Raw genomic sequence first — 13,690 nt, forward strand, 5'->3', positions numbered from 1 at the left:
TATCTAACCACTGCCTCGATGATTTCAACAAAATGAAAATCTTCATCGTGGAACAAAACACGATCTGGAGCGGTCTACAGAGAGTGAAGCGGGAGGGATTTTGGATAAAAGAACTCCGTGTTTTACACCTACACGGAATTAACAAAAAACATTAAGTTCTTCCTGTTTTGTATAGTTTCTTATAACAGTGTTTGTAAATATTTTTAGTTTATAGTTCAGTATTCAAGATCAACACACAACGTGTGTCTACAACACAATGTTCAAGATCTTTGTTACTGTCGGTAAAATTTTATACGTCACTGGTATTCACCTGATTAGGTAGTGAGTTGTGTTCACAGACCATTTACTTTCCTACACACTCAGTTTATTTAAGGCACTGAAGAAGGTCATTTGTTGACTGAACATTTTGCCCATTATATATTTTATTATAGTGTGTTACCATCTTTATCGGTATCGTTGTACAATCCTTTAGGCTTATATGATTATTTTTGTTTGTGCTGCATCGTCATGACTGGACGATCCGATACCCATTAAATTTGCTGGTTGACAGATTCCTTTAGACTTTATATATATAAAGATAATGGAAGATATGGAAGTACATAAACTAAAAGGATAAAATTAAGCAGAAATGCGTAGTTGTTTTTTATTTGATAAGTAAAATCAAAATTATCAGTAGTTTGGTTTACTTTATATTTTAAGATGGTTTAACAACCGAAAGAACAAAACAACTCAGCGAAATAAATAAAAAAAATTAAAAAAATTAAATATATGAGAGTCCATGAAAAATATGTATGGGTGATGTCCTCCGAGGACGAATTCATTATTAAGAACATTTTTAACCTTGTATCATGCTTATATGATATGAGGTCAAATGTATTTTTGGAAGGTACTTAGTAGTTAATAGTACATAATGTAAAATAATAATTGCTGGGTCACTTTGCTTTTACAATTATATTGTATTAAACATCTTATAACAAAATGCCATATTGATTGTCATTATGGTTCTTTGTGATCACTTTGTTTTGATGTTTGGTTTGTATTCTACCGAGTTATGGGCGTCAAATTGACAATAAAATATAAAATATTATTCTATTCTATACCCATTCCACAGCATTCACCACATGTTCCTTGATTTACCTAAACTACTAAATCTAGGACATACGCAGATATATGGGAGAGGATTACGGATGATTTAGCAACAATTTACAATCTGGATAATGTCTAAAAGAGTGACATCAACAGACAGAAATACAAAACACAAAGTAAGTAAACAACCGTAAAAACTGTTCAAAGAAACTCTAGACCAGGCATTAGTATTCAGCATTCTGGACCCTTCAAGACAACCCAGCGTAAACGTTTTGAAAAAAATTACAACTTTTTATAAATCTTTTAAAGATACATTTGAATGTGATTACTCATCATGAACGATATATATTTTATATTTTTGTCTTAGATATGTGTACATCGACTCAATACTGCGAGAAACATAATACACCAATCTGAAATACTATAATATTGTTCTGAAATATATAATGCTCACCGACAATTGAACCGAAAAAAAAAGGAATAGTAAATATTTAAAACAGCATAATTGGAGAACCAAAAAGTTGTATTGTGTTGATAACCAATCTGCATTTAATTTTACTTAACGATTGTGAAAAGTTTGAATTGTCTACAAATAAGGGTTTGTTAAAAATTTAACTTGAATCATTCAGTCCTTTTCCAAGTAATCATCTTCAAATTATAGGGGACGGATAGGCGGACGGGCACACACTTGTCAACGAAGAGCATCATTTAGTACATCACCACCACAATGTGTGGATTTGTAAAGTTTATCATTTTTGTATTCAAACGCTCGTTGACAGTTTGAACAAATTCGTTGACATGGTGGTTACACAATAACGCAGTCTAGATTTGGTGCATTCTCTATGCTTTGTGGTATACTGCACCCAATTTCAATATCCATTTTCAAATAAACTGAAAATGAGATAGTAAAATTTTAGCATTTAATAGTTACAGGTAGAATTTCATTAAATATTTACGTAATTGATTTAAAAAAGCGATTCTGTCATTTTCATTGGCCATTTCAAAAATTAATTACCTGTTCAGATGAAAAGAGTAACACTTTAAAAATTTACTACTCATCTTTTTTCGTATAAAATTACTGGTAATGATATAATTTCAAAATAATTACTTGGTAATAAATGTTGCACTAGATCGTAAATTTCTTGAAATATGACATGAAATGACCTTGTCACTTTTCATAGTGAAACAAGAGAATATGTAATAAGTAAAGAACCATAACCACCAAATTATGACATCACAAAAAATCAGTATTGTTGCTTATTTCTGAAATAGTTAAAACTTTACTCGAATATATGGAATGTTTCATTACTCTTTTTCATTTTTTTCTTTATATTTTTACTGAAATTTCTGTGTCATAAATATAACATAGTGGTGAATATAAATTGTAAAGAGAGGTAATTAGTTTCCCTGACATAAAGCCAGTTACAGATGACCGCATCGGCAATTACAGGTTGGGAGATTTTAATTCTGATACTGTGACGTTCTTTCTGATTGCTATGAAAATACGAGGCAATAAAATATAAACAATTTTATCGCAAATAACACCGTGTTTCGGTAGACGATAAATAACGAGTATTCTGCAAAAGGGTATAATGTTAGCATATTAGAGCAGTAAATTTATGTTGATATATCTGAATGACAAAAGAATATTGTTGCGAGAGAAATTAATTTACCCGCCACCAGCATTGATGATACCGACAATAAAATCTATTGAAATAAATTTCCTGTGATATACGGCTCCGAACTAAACGACTTCTGGTCAATTATGTTTCGGAAAGTTTGACAGGCTAGCATTCGCTGCGTTGTGAATTTTAATGTTATTCATTACAACACTAGAGGATTATAAGTATTACATATTAGTGTAATATCCTATTATAAATTATATCGAAATCTTTCAACGAATCTAGAAGTAGACCACACATGTATGTTATGAAATTACAAGATACTCACACTCTAAGTTCTCAAGTAATTCAAATCCAAGACTTGTACACTATTTACATTAAATCGTTAAGCAAATTTTGAAATGAATACAAACTATGAAAAATGTCAAAACGACTTAACCCAGTACTCAACGTATATAAAACAATTTTTAGAGACAGTAAAGTTTGTACATTTCAAACATTTTGAGAAGTAAACCAATGGAGTTTTTTTCCGAATCGAGAAGTTCTCGTGTTACTGTAGATGTAACAAGAAAGGTTAATCGAAAATACCGTAGTGTCAACGAAAATGAGAGGTAATAAAGAGAGTATATCCACGTAAAAACCCGAAATCATACTACTAGGTCCAACAACAAGAGAGACAACAAAAAGCACACCATACGAGCAGCACGAAGCACACACACGCACTAACAGGAGAGAATTCAAGTGTTTGTACTGTAGTATAATTATGTACTCCATGAAAAAACAAAATATGTGGTTTAACCACTATATTTAACTTCTAATATACCCTCAAACTTTTCGACCATTGGACAAGGACGATTTGGATTATCAAATTAATAATTTCAATCATATGGGGTGTTTGTCTCCTCTCAGAAACCAGATTTTCTTACAACAAAGCTCTCATTTTTTTAATTTTGTATAAGAATAATCCAAGTTGCGCATTCGCATTTACTCAATTGTAAGTTATTGTTTTATTGTAATTTTTTTCTTTTTCTAAAAGTAAAAAACTAAAATTTCGATCAATGTCAGTAGGCATGTATATTCTGAAATGTATACTTATGACTTATCACATCAACTGCAAAAGTTATATAGCTATCAAATTTTCCTGTTTGATGCATTAATGATTATAATTGATCATGTTTGGACATTTATTTTGGAATATATGGATGCTTGCGCAATGATCTTTTTATAAATTTTCTGTTGGTTTGTTCGTTGTTCCACTACGGTTAGGAAATAGGAAAACAGAAAATATAATTACCTTTTAAGCTGTTACTTCTTTCTACACAGAAAGCCATGGGCATAGTTTTATTATCAATCGCCTTTCATTATCGGGACCATATGTTGGTTTTTTTTCTTAAGTACAAGACATGCGCTTTTTAATAATGATAAAATGGTTCGGCATTAAAGGCATGTGTTTATGAAATGAACATTGGTCTTGAATAAAGTTATCGTTTGTTACTAAAATTCGGAAACTATATGTATAGAAATAGTTGTAATTCAAGAACTTCTATGAAAATAGCCGACTAGCCTTTACTGTATAATTTACAAATTTTCTACCCGTTTTGTGATTGAACTGACCATTGCTACTACAAAAAGGATAGATGATAATGGACATCCGACGTTATTAGCATTGACCAGCTCCGCCTTAATGCATTTATCACTTTGGACTTCAAAAGGTGTTACAACGGTTTGCATAAACTGTGCGTCAGATGGCCTAACGTAATTCTGAAGAACTATACAGTATCGCAACAAAAGGCAAAATAATTGCATGTCAAATTTGCACAAAAGGGTATTATATGAATATTTATCACCACGTAAACTGACCGACGGGTCTGTAAAACATTTGCCTATTGCACCGGGTCTTCCTAGTTGGACGGATCTCTCCATGGTACGAGATAGTACAAGCTATTAATGTCAAAAAGGATTATTATCAAGCATTCATGATTCCTGGTGAAAATATACACCAGTTAGTAAAGTAGTAAATGTAGAATTTATGTGTTAAAGATTACAGAGTATCGATACCCGAGAGGCTATTATGATGCACCGCCAACCCATTTATTGACAGTTAAATGCTCTTTATATTGTTATCATTTTTAAAATGTTTACAATTAATATTCATTACTAAGTTACTCTTGCATTTTCATCGTACGGGTCTTTGATCTCGAATGTTTTACGATGCCTTTTCACGACCTCTTTGAACAGGTATGGAAAATCGTCGTCAATTATTGTTCCAAAACTTCTAAACACGAAACTCTTCAAAAAGCTAGATAAAGATCATTTAAAGATATTAAAGCCAAGATGGCTTTATGATTGTTGCTTCTGAATTATTACAATTTTTACTTTTAATTTGCAATAAAACGCTGTAATTTACACGAAAATTATTTAGTTATTGCTTCTCTTTAGCAATATAACGAGGAAAACAACTACTTTGTACGCGAATTCCATTTTTAGGGTTGTTATTGTAAAATAAAGGATGTGTTATAGTCAGACATGACTATAAAATTGTCATAAACGGTCGGACACGGAATCTCACACAGCTTTAAAATGCAATGGTGAACAAAACCGGGATATTTCTCTTGCCTACTGTAAAACACTTTGATAATGAATTAAAGATCGTTAATACAATATCAGGATTTTATGATGAATTAAAAAGGGTTTCATTTTGTCGGTTTTTTTTCTGTAAGTGACATAGCATCCAGGTCTTCGATGTAAATTAATACTGATTTGATCGACTAAGATTGATTTCTAATGTCAATATTTTGTGAAGTTCTAACAATCATGCACAAGATATCGGATTTGTTATTGGTAAAAGGTGCAATTGATGCTGAATGAATTTATCGTTATTGTAATTTCAATTATATTTATGATATTAATGTTTATTATCGACAACTTCTACAAGTTTTCTATCTGTATGATGAGATCAGATAGATATATTTACGATATATTGATTTGAATCCATAGTAGAGAATAAGCAAGTAGTAGTCATAGATGTTTCATTGTATGAAAATACCATTAACACGTATAGTCACACACATTCAGCACCATCAATACAAAGTACTGTATCACAAATATTTAACTGTAAACGGCACTTGAATGGCTAAGGTCTAGGGAAATCCCATTGTGACTTACGGCTGGTCATCGATTTGAAAATTTTGGTTTATTTGACCTATGATAATATTTAGGCACTATCAAACATACAATTAACCTTGAAAGAGATAGAAACTATAACAAATAACTATAAACAAAATATGAATGAATGTTGGACTTGTGGCTCTTTCGTGTATTAAGTTTATTGGAAATCTTCGATCGTAAATACGTATTAAATCATTCCAAAGGCCCCACAGCTGTCATCATTTGTCGACCTATCAGCAGATATTGTGCGTCGATCTTTGACATTACGAAAGACTCATATTATTCAAAGTTTTCGATCAAAAGCAGAGGAACTTTATTTTCCAAGGTTTGATTGAATACGATTTGCTTATTTTCTTTTACTTTTTGTTAATGTTGTCTTTCGTAAATTTTGTTTCGCCTTTGTCCCACGACTTTTTGAAGCTTTTGTTGTTTCTTCAACTGTGTATACCTAGATTTATCTTTTAGAGCACATACGAAGAAATGTTAAAGTAACTTTTTTTCAAACGATCGAATGCATTTATCGTGCAAAAAATGACAATAGTATGCTTTGTTCCTTTGAAAATCTCATTTCTCTGTCTATTTATTCCATACTCATTCGATTGTTTTCTAATTGACTATATTGTCTGCATTTGCAAAATTTATGTTCACACCTTTTTATTTATCCAGAGTTCTTCTACAGCTAATTTTCATCTGTAATTGTAGCCAAATTAGCTTCAGTAGCAATTAGGCCATCATTAACCATTTTGTGATGGTAACAAGTATTTCAAAATGAAGACGTAGAGAATTAATATTATGTATGATAATTATAACATAGAAACTTGAACGTCAGAAGTACCAATAGATAATAAATAAACATTTATTTATGAGTTTCGGCGTTTAAAGTCAAGCATTCTATGTCTGTTTTTGCCATAGTGTGAAGACCTGTGAAGTCATCATGTCTAAGTTATCGTTGATCAAAGGATTGAGACAGATTGATGCATCCTTAAAACAAATAACTGCAAAATGAGTTATGTAATAGGCTTTTGTTTTGTTCCTAAATTTATGTCGTTAATAAGCAATACACCATCATAAAATTTTATGTGCACCATACAACACTATAATATTTTATGCGACAAGAGAAGGTCATTACATGAATGTGAATGAAATGAAGATAATATGTTTATATTAGATTATCAAATAAAAAAAACAACAACAGAGAATGATACTGTTCCCTAGAATGAGATCAAGGTTGAATTCGATTGAAATTTCTTTTTCTAGGAAAGAAAAATTGAAGACAACGAAATATCCCATCGTTAACATAATTAAACAATCAAAAGTTGAATCAGAAACAATATATCGTTTTCATTGTAAACGCATATGGCACGTGTCGTCGATTGAATTTACCAGTTATAGCTCATGTTTCCAGTGACTAATTTGATTTGCCTCAGTATTACGTCTAAAAATAACATGATTGTTATCTGAATGCTTTCCGCATTGCAGAAGACTTAACACTTCCATGTTTTATGAATAACTTTTTTATTAATAACGTCAATAAAACACCTCTTTGGAATACTTTTACTTTACTCACCGTATTGAATTTTAACGCCAGGAGTAAAACTTTAGAATTGTATATTTAGGTATGTTTCCCCATTAAATGCTTGGCTAGTGAAAAGTATTTGCCAAAATGACAATTATAGTAACATGCATTGAAAAAGATTAAATAGCTGTCTTAATGTTTTGCAATTTTCGGTAGATTTGGTTTGAATTCATTTTGTTTAGGGAGTTTCTAATACAATTTTAAAGTAATGATCAATGTTTGTAGATACTTTTTGTCAACAGTAATGCATATTTGTTTCTTGGATTTATAAAAAAGATCTTGCATAATTTATCATTTCAATTAAACAACTCCCATTTATCTGTTCAATTATCAATTAACAATCACAAGAGGGAGATAATACGAAAGTTTAATAGGGATTTTATGTGCATGGTAGGTAGAATGTTTATTTCTTAACATCTCAAACATTCTATTTCTGCAATTTTATATGTTTGGAAGTATATGTTTTGTTACATTAGACTCCGTGCATGCTATGTATGTTATATGTTTTCCAATTCATTTTGTAATTGAGTTATCATTTCCAATTTTCTAATGTGTCTGAGAAGGTACCGTGAATTATGGTTTAACATTTATGATAATAATTTGGAGTATATTTATTGTCGTAATCAGTTAAACTCTCTGTGGTTACTGGAAGATTATATTATACACATGTGATATAACTCTTCATGATGTCCATGAATAAACTATGCAATGCACATAAGCCCTCTTCGGGAGGTCATTGGATACATTATTGATATACAACTATTCTATAAAGTCCTTCAATGCGTTATGTTACGTATGTTCAATATTTGCAACAAAATAGATTTGTTTACAACGGATTTTGTGCGTTCGATAGGTCAATATTTCATTCAAACGTAATAATACTGCAAAAGCTAGAACTTTTAAACCGAAAGTATTTTGTCGCAACATGAACAGCGCTTATGTGTGTTGGTCTATTAGACTATTTTTTTATCATAGAAAACACGATTTTATTTCCTCTTTGCTTTTGATAAAAAAAATGAACTGCTATTGTTTTTAATACAAATCTGAAACGTTTATATGACTGACAAAGACAAACAATCGTCCAGGAAAACAATGTCATCACATAATCAGCCTATAAGATATGACAGTCTCAATTACAAGGTCACCCTATTCTTTCTTGGGATAACCGCAGATATTACGAGTGACTTAATTGACAGTTCCGGAATTTCGGAGATCCTGTTGACGCTCTCCTATAACACCTTTATAATGTCTTTGATAGGTGGAAGATTTTATATAAATCCCCCCGTTTTTTTATTATTATTTATTATATAGATAGCAGGGTTTTACCGAATATTCCCAGTGTGATAAATTTCGATAATTCGCACTGTGGAAAAAATTTCACTCTCGGACTTCCCCCCGCCAAAACGTGACATCTTAGATATTAACCTGCCAATCACAAAATTTAAAATGCATGTTGAAAATATCGATGAAATATAAAGAAAATCTATATAATAAATAGGATAATCAATTGGTTGTCGTTAATAACCAAAATAGGATCACTCGTTCAAAGAACGCTTAAAGATTTAACTCGAGCGCGGATTTTCCGCTCACTCGTTAAATTTATTTCTTTTTCAATTTCTCGTCTTGGATTTCATTCCTAACATATCTGCAACACGGTTTTCATTTATTTTACTATTTTTTGAATTGATGAAACTTAAGTCAAAGAATATAATACCACAGTATGTTAACGAGTCACCAATTAGAATTGAAGCCCTAGAGTTGATTGTTTCAGAAAATTCTAAGGTATGGAAAATTATACCAGTGCATATATTTATTGTTAGACTACAATAATTTAGAAGTTAAAATTCCTCCATACAATTGCGAACAATCATTATGACTAAAAGTCTATTCGAAATCCATTTAAATATAAAAATGATTGCAAGTTATGATGAATAATGTAGATACACGTGGTAGGTCGGCCATTAGAGAAGTGAATCTAATGAGCTAATGATAAATCTGGAGCTACTTCGTGTTGTCAAAATCAGTTTGAGTAATGTTTACCAACAGGGCATTATGAATTGCACTTTTTTAAAAACTTGAACATGATTTATCTTACATTTTACAATAGTCTGATGTATTAGTGCAATTTTTTTGATCAACAAACAATAAGAGAAGCGGGACAGGACTCCGTTTTTGTTGTTGATCACTACAATTTTTGTGCCTGTTTCTTTGAAAACTTCAGCCAAGGGTGCAAACTCGTGCAGACAGTTGACAGTTACATTAATTAAGTATGATAAATTGGTTGACGATATATCGATTAGAAAACTGATTATCCGATTGCCTCATTGATCTTAACATAATAGCAATTGAACTTGTATATCTTTTATATGTTTTGGCCAAGTCATTAAGCAATACGATTGATGAGGCTTATTTGTTTTCATTGTGATGAACATTTAATGGGAAGTATCTAAATATATTTCAAACAATATACTAATGTGTTTTGTCAAAAGCATTCGGTTGAAATTGAATTCTAAAAATCTCAAATTTACGATTGAAGTACAATGTGTGAGGTGCTAAGACAAGGACGTGCAATGACTTCATGTATATACTCCTGTATAAGCTACAACCAAATCTGGAATCGATGCGAGGTTGCAAATTAGGTCGCTCCCGCAGCGGGGTTCGAACCCCTTCCCTGCTCTGACCACCAAGCCAATTAGGCTATATAAATACAGTTTCCTTTAAGTGAGTGATACTTTCTCGTAAGTAGATCTAAAGCTTGAACATAATTGGATAGCGTTTTAAATAGGGCAACTCCTGATGGTATCGGGTAAGAGAGTAGATGCTCTGCAACGAAGTACAGGTAGAATCAAACCTAGTCATACACATATTACAGAATGAAAGTTAAGTATATAATGGGATGTTGGAACTCAATATGTCTATGCAATTGTGCATACATGTATATAGACTTATAACATATATCATAGAAAATTTCGTGTAATTTCCATTATGTTTTATGTTATTACATTAAACTCTTATATTTTTGTGTTGTATTGGTCAATATGGCATCCTCTTATTTTCCTTATCAACTGGTTCATTTCCATTAAAACTGTTCAGCAATGACGTTAAGTCGATGTTGAAGAATAAGTAGTAAAACATAAACATCTTTAACATTTAAACTTGAAAATTAAAAAAAAAATAAAATCAAAAACAAGTAAGTATATAGAGAACGAACAAAAAATATTACAAAAACAATGCCAAGGTCAACAACAAAACGAACTATAATGGCTTTATTAAAATATGCATTTCTATTCAGTCATATAATGTATTCATTTTAATGTCCTTATTTTTATAATGGTCAGTGGCAGACAATTTTGGTATATTATCATATACATCTTTGACAGATAGAATAGAGGATTTAAGTAAAAGAAAGTAAAGAAAGAGTATGAGCGTTTATATTACTTTACACTTTTTGCTATGAACATTTTTTCATGTTGTGTTCAACCTTGTAATTGAGTTGAGTTTTCACAAATTGCATTAAATGTGTTGCAGGATAAGATAATCACATGACCAGGGGTTATGATGTTTGATCTATGTGACACACACAGCTGCAGGTCACGCATGGATAAATTTTTATACCTATTTTGAATAATTAGACCGATTGGAGATATTTGGTGTTTTGTAACGAGTTTCACTCCACCATAATGAGTATGCTATTTGTTAAGAGGGAATCTCTACTTTCCTTTTTGTAACAAATGCATACAAGACAATGTAAGAACAAGTTAACCACCGTGCGAAGTTGCCTGAGTCTCTGTATCGCTGCCGGACAGTAATTGATAATAATGATATTAGTGTAAAAGAACACATATTGTTCAAAGTAACTTGTAGCATGCCTAGAAGTTGCTACCAGTTCAGACAATTTTTAAAACACAATATGGTTCAAAGAATGCTAATAACTGCAGTAGTTATCAACGCTTAAAGAATATCTAGAGTGCTTAGTCTACCTACTGCAGAGTAAAATATATTTAGATTTTTGTCGTTTTTCTGGATATTATTTTTCTTTTCATAAATCATTTCCTAGATTTAAAAAAATAGCAATTTTGTGTTTTTTTTTTTTTTATTTTATTCACGGCTATCATATATCAAAGCGTAATACATCGATATCATGTAGAGAACAGCTTTGGTGAGAAGAATTAGATAAACTATATATCATATTTTGTAGCGATAAAACATACGTCTAGGAGATTGTTAAAAGCCTTTGAGAGATTCTGATTGGATAAAAAGATAGAAATAAATGAATTTTCGAATAGGTATTTGAGTTTTAGTGTAATAATGTGTAGTTACCCTCTATCGTGTAATCTTAGTTTCTTAAGAGCTAATATATTGAAGAAGCAAGAAAAACGGGACGGACTGATTGAACCCAAGATTTAATTTTTGAGTTGATGAACAGAACATGTGTTTGTGATATAAGTATAATTTATTTACATATTAATACACATAAATTATACTCTGAATATACATTTTATAACTACTGGGAGTCGTAAACAACCCAAGTATCAAAACGAATAGCTTAAAATAATAGGTTTTCTTTCACAATTTGTGCTACCCTTAACGACCCTATAAGTTAAACATGTTTACTTGAAAATATTATCTTTTGTTACTCAAAATATGAAATACCAGTTGTTATATTCATAATAAAATTGTCATTAAATATGAGTCCCGCTTGCGATTGCGGAGATTTATGAATCGGCATAAGTAGTTTAAATTATAAAAATAAGATGTCATGTCATATTGTTTGAAGGCATTTTTCATGTCTGGATCTAATACACGAGATGTTTACATATTCTGGGTGAGCTTCCATTTGAGCGCTTGTTAAAACAAATAGAAAATTATGTGTAATTTGTAAGGATGTATGCATATGTGTATAAAAAGAAAAAAAGAACGATTCATTCTCAAATTACAATACCCATTTTGATTTGACAAATGATAAATTGGCATTTGTGTTCATTTTTCCTGCATTTTAAGCAATTTTCTGCAATTCATAGCCCTGATATTTCAGATTGCATACAAAATTAATTTGATATAAAATTCTATTAGTCATGTAGCAAGTAAATTTACAAAGCATAAAATTTAGCATTGAATGTATCCTTGGTGTGGAAAATGTTTTCTGCGTTTTTCATAATAATTTATGCAGTCATGCAAAGTATCTTGAAATAAATATCTATGACAAAATGGCAAAACAAATGCAGACATGTATGTAATATACAACGCAAAACTAAGGGTTAATGAGGATCTACAGTCGAGCCTATGTCAACTAACATTAACTAAAGAATGTTATTGTTTTTGTCTCTGTTTGTACGTTACATTGTCCTTCCGTTCGTTTGATATTAGACGTTTGTCTTTTTGTTGACATATATCCTTGACAAAATTAGTCATTGATCGTTAAGTTTGCAAATACTGTTCACCAGAATAAACATTAGAAATCAAAAACCATATTTGAAAATAAAAATCTCAAGTAAATAGTATTGTCTGGTTAACATGTTTTAGTCTTCACAACGAAGTACTGGAGAAAATAATAGTCTTGCTCTTTGGGACCCCCTCTATCTGGGTGGCACAAGAAACTTCGTTCAATATCAGTGGAAAATTCTTTTTTTTATTTTGATGTATATCATGTATCACAGTGTCCTAAAATTAATTGATAAAATCATTAAGAAAAAAGATTGAAACAAAATATTCAATTAAATTCCTATTCTGTACATTGCATCAAACCTCTAAACAAGTAATAATATGCTTTTAAATGGACAAACGGTGAACTTATATGATTGGATATTGAAGAGAGAAAAACAACAAACCTTTCAGATGCATTGTTTGTTACAACTGAATGTTTTGGTGATCGACCAGTGACTCCATCATCAATGCTTTTGTTACCTATGTTTTTTGTAACCTAGTTTTGTGCGCGTACATTTCCTTTGCTAGTTAAATATTTGAATACTCGTATTTTTAACAATTAACTCTAAAAATGTTTCTCATTTCTTTATGTGATCTTAAAGCTCGCTTAAACCGTATTTTCCGAAAATTTCATATTTCTTATGCATATATTTACACTTTTAACGTGACAAAAACAACAACAACAAAAAACAACACCAATACAATTAGTCTTTAGAGATAACAATAGATTGGAAACATTACTCAAGTTTAAAAAAAAAGGTTTATAAAAAAAGAACTTACTTTTGAACAATGAAAAATACCTTTGTTTCTATTG

The sequence above is a fragment of the Perna viridis genome, chromosome 3 (genome assembly GCF_037379345.1).
Source record: "Perna viridis isolate PV_CMFRI_1.1 ecotype Kerala chromosome 3, ASM3737934v1, whole genome shotgun sequence".
Lineage (NCBI taxonomy): Eukaryota > Metazoa > Mollusca > Bivalvia > Mytilida > Mytilidae > Perna > Perna viridis.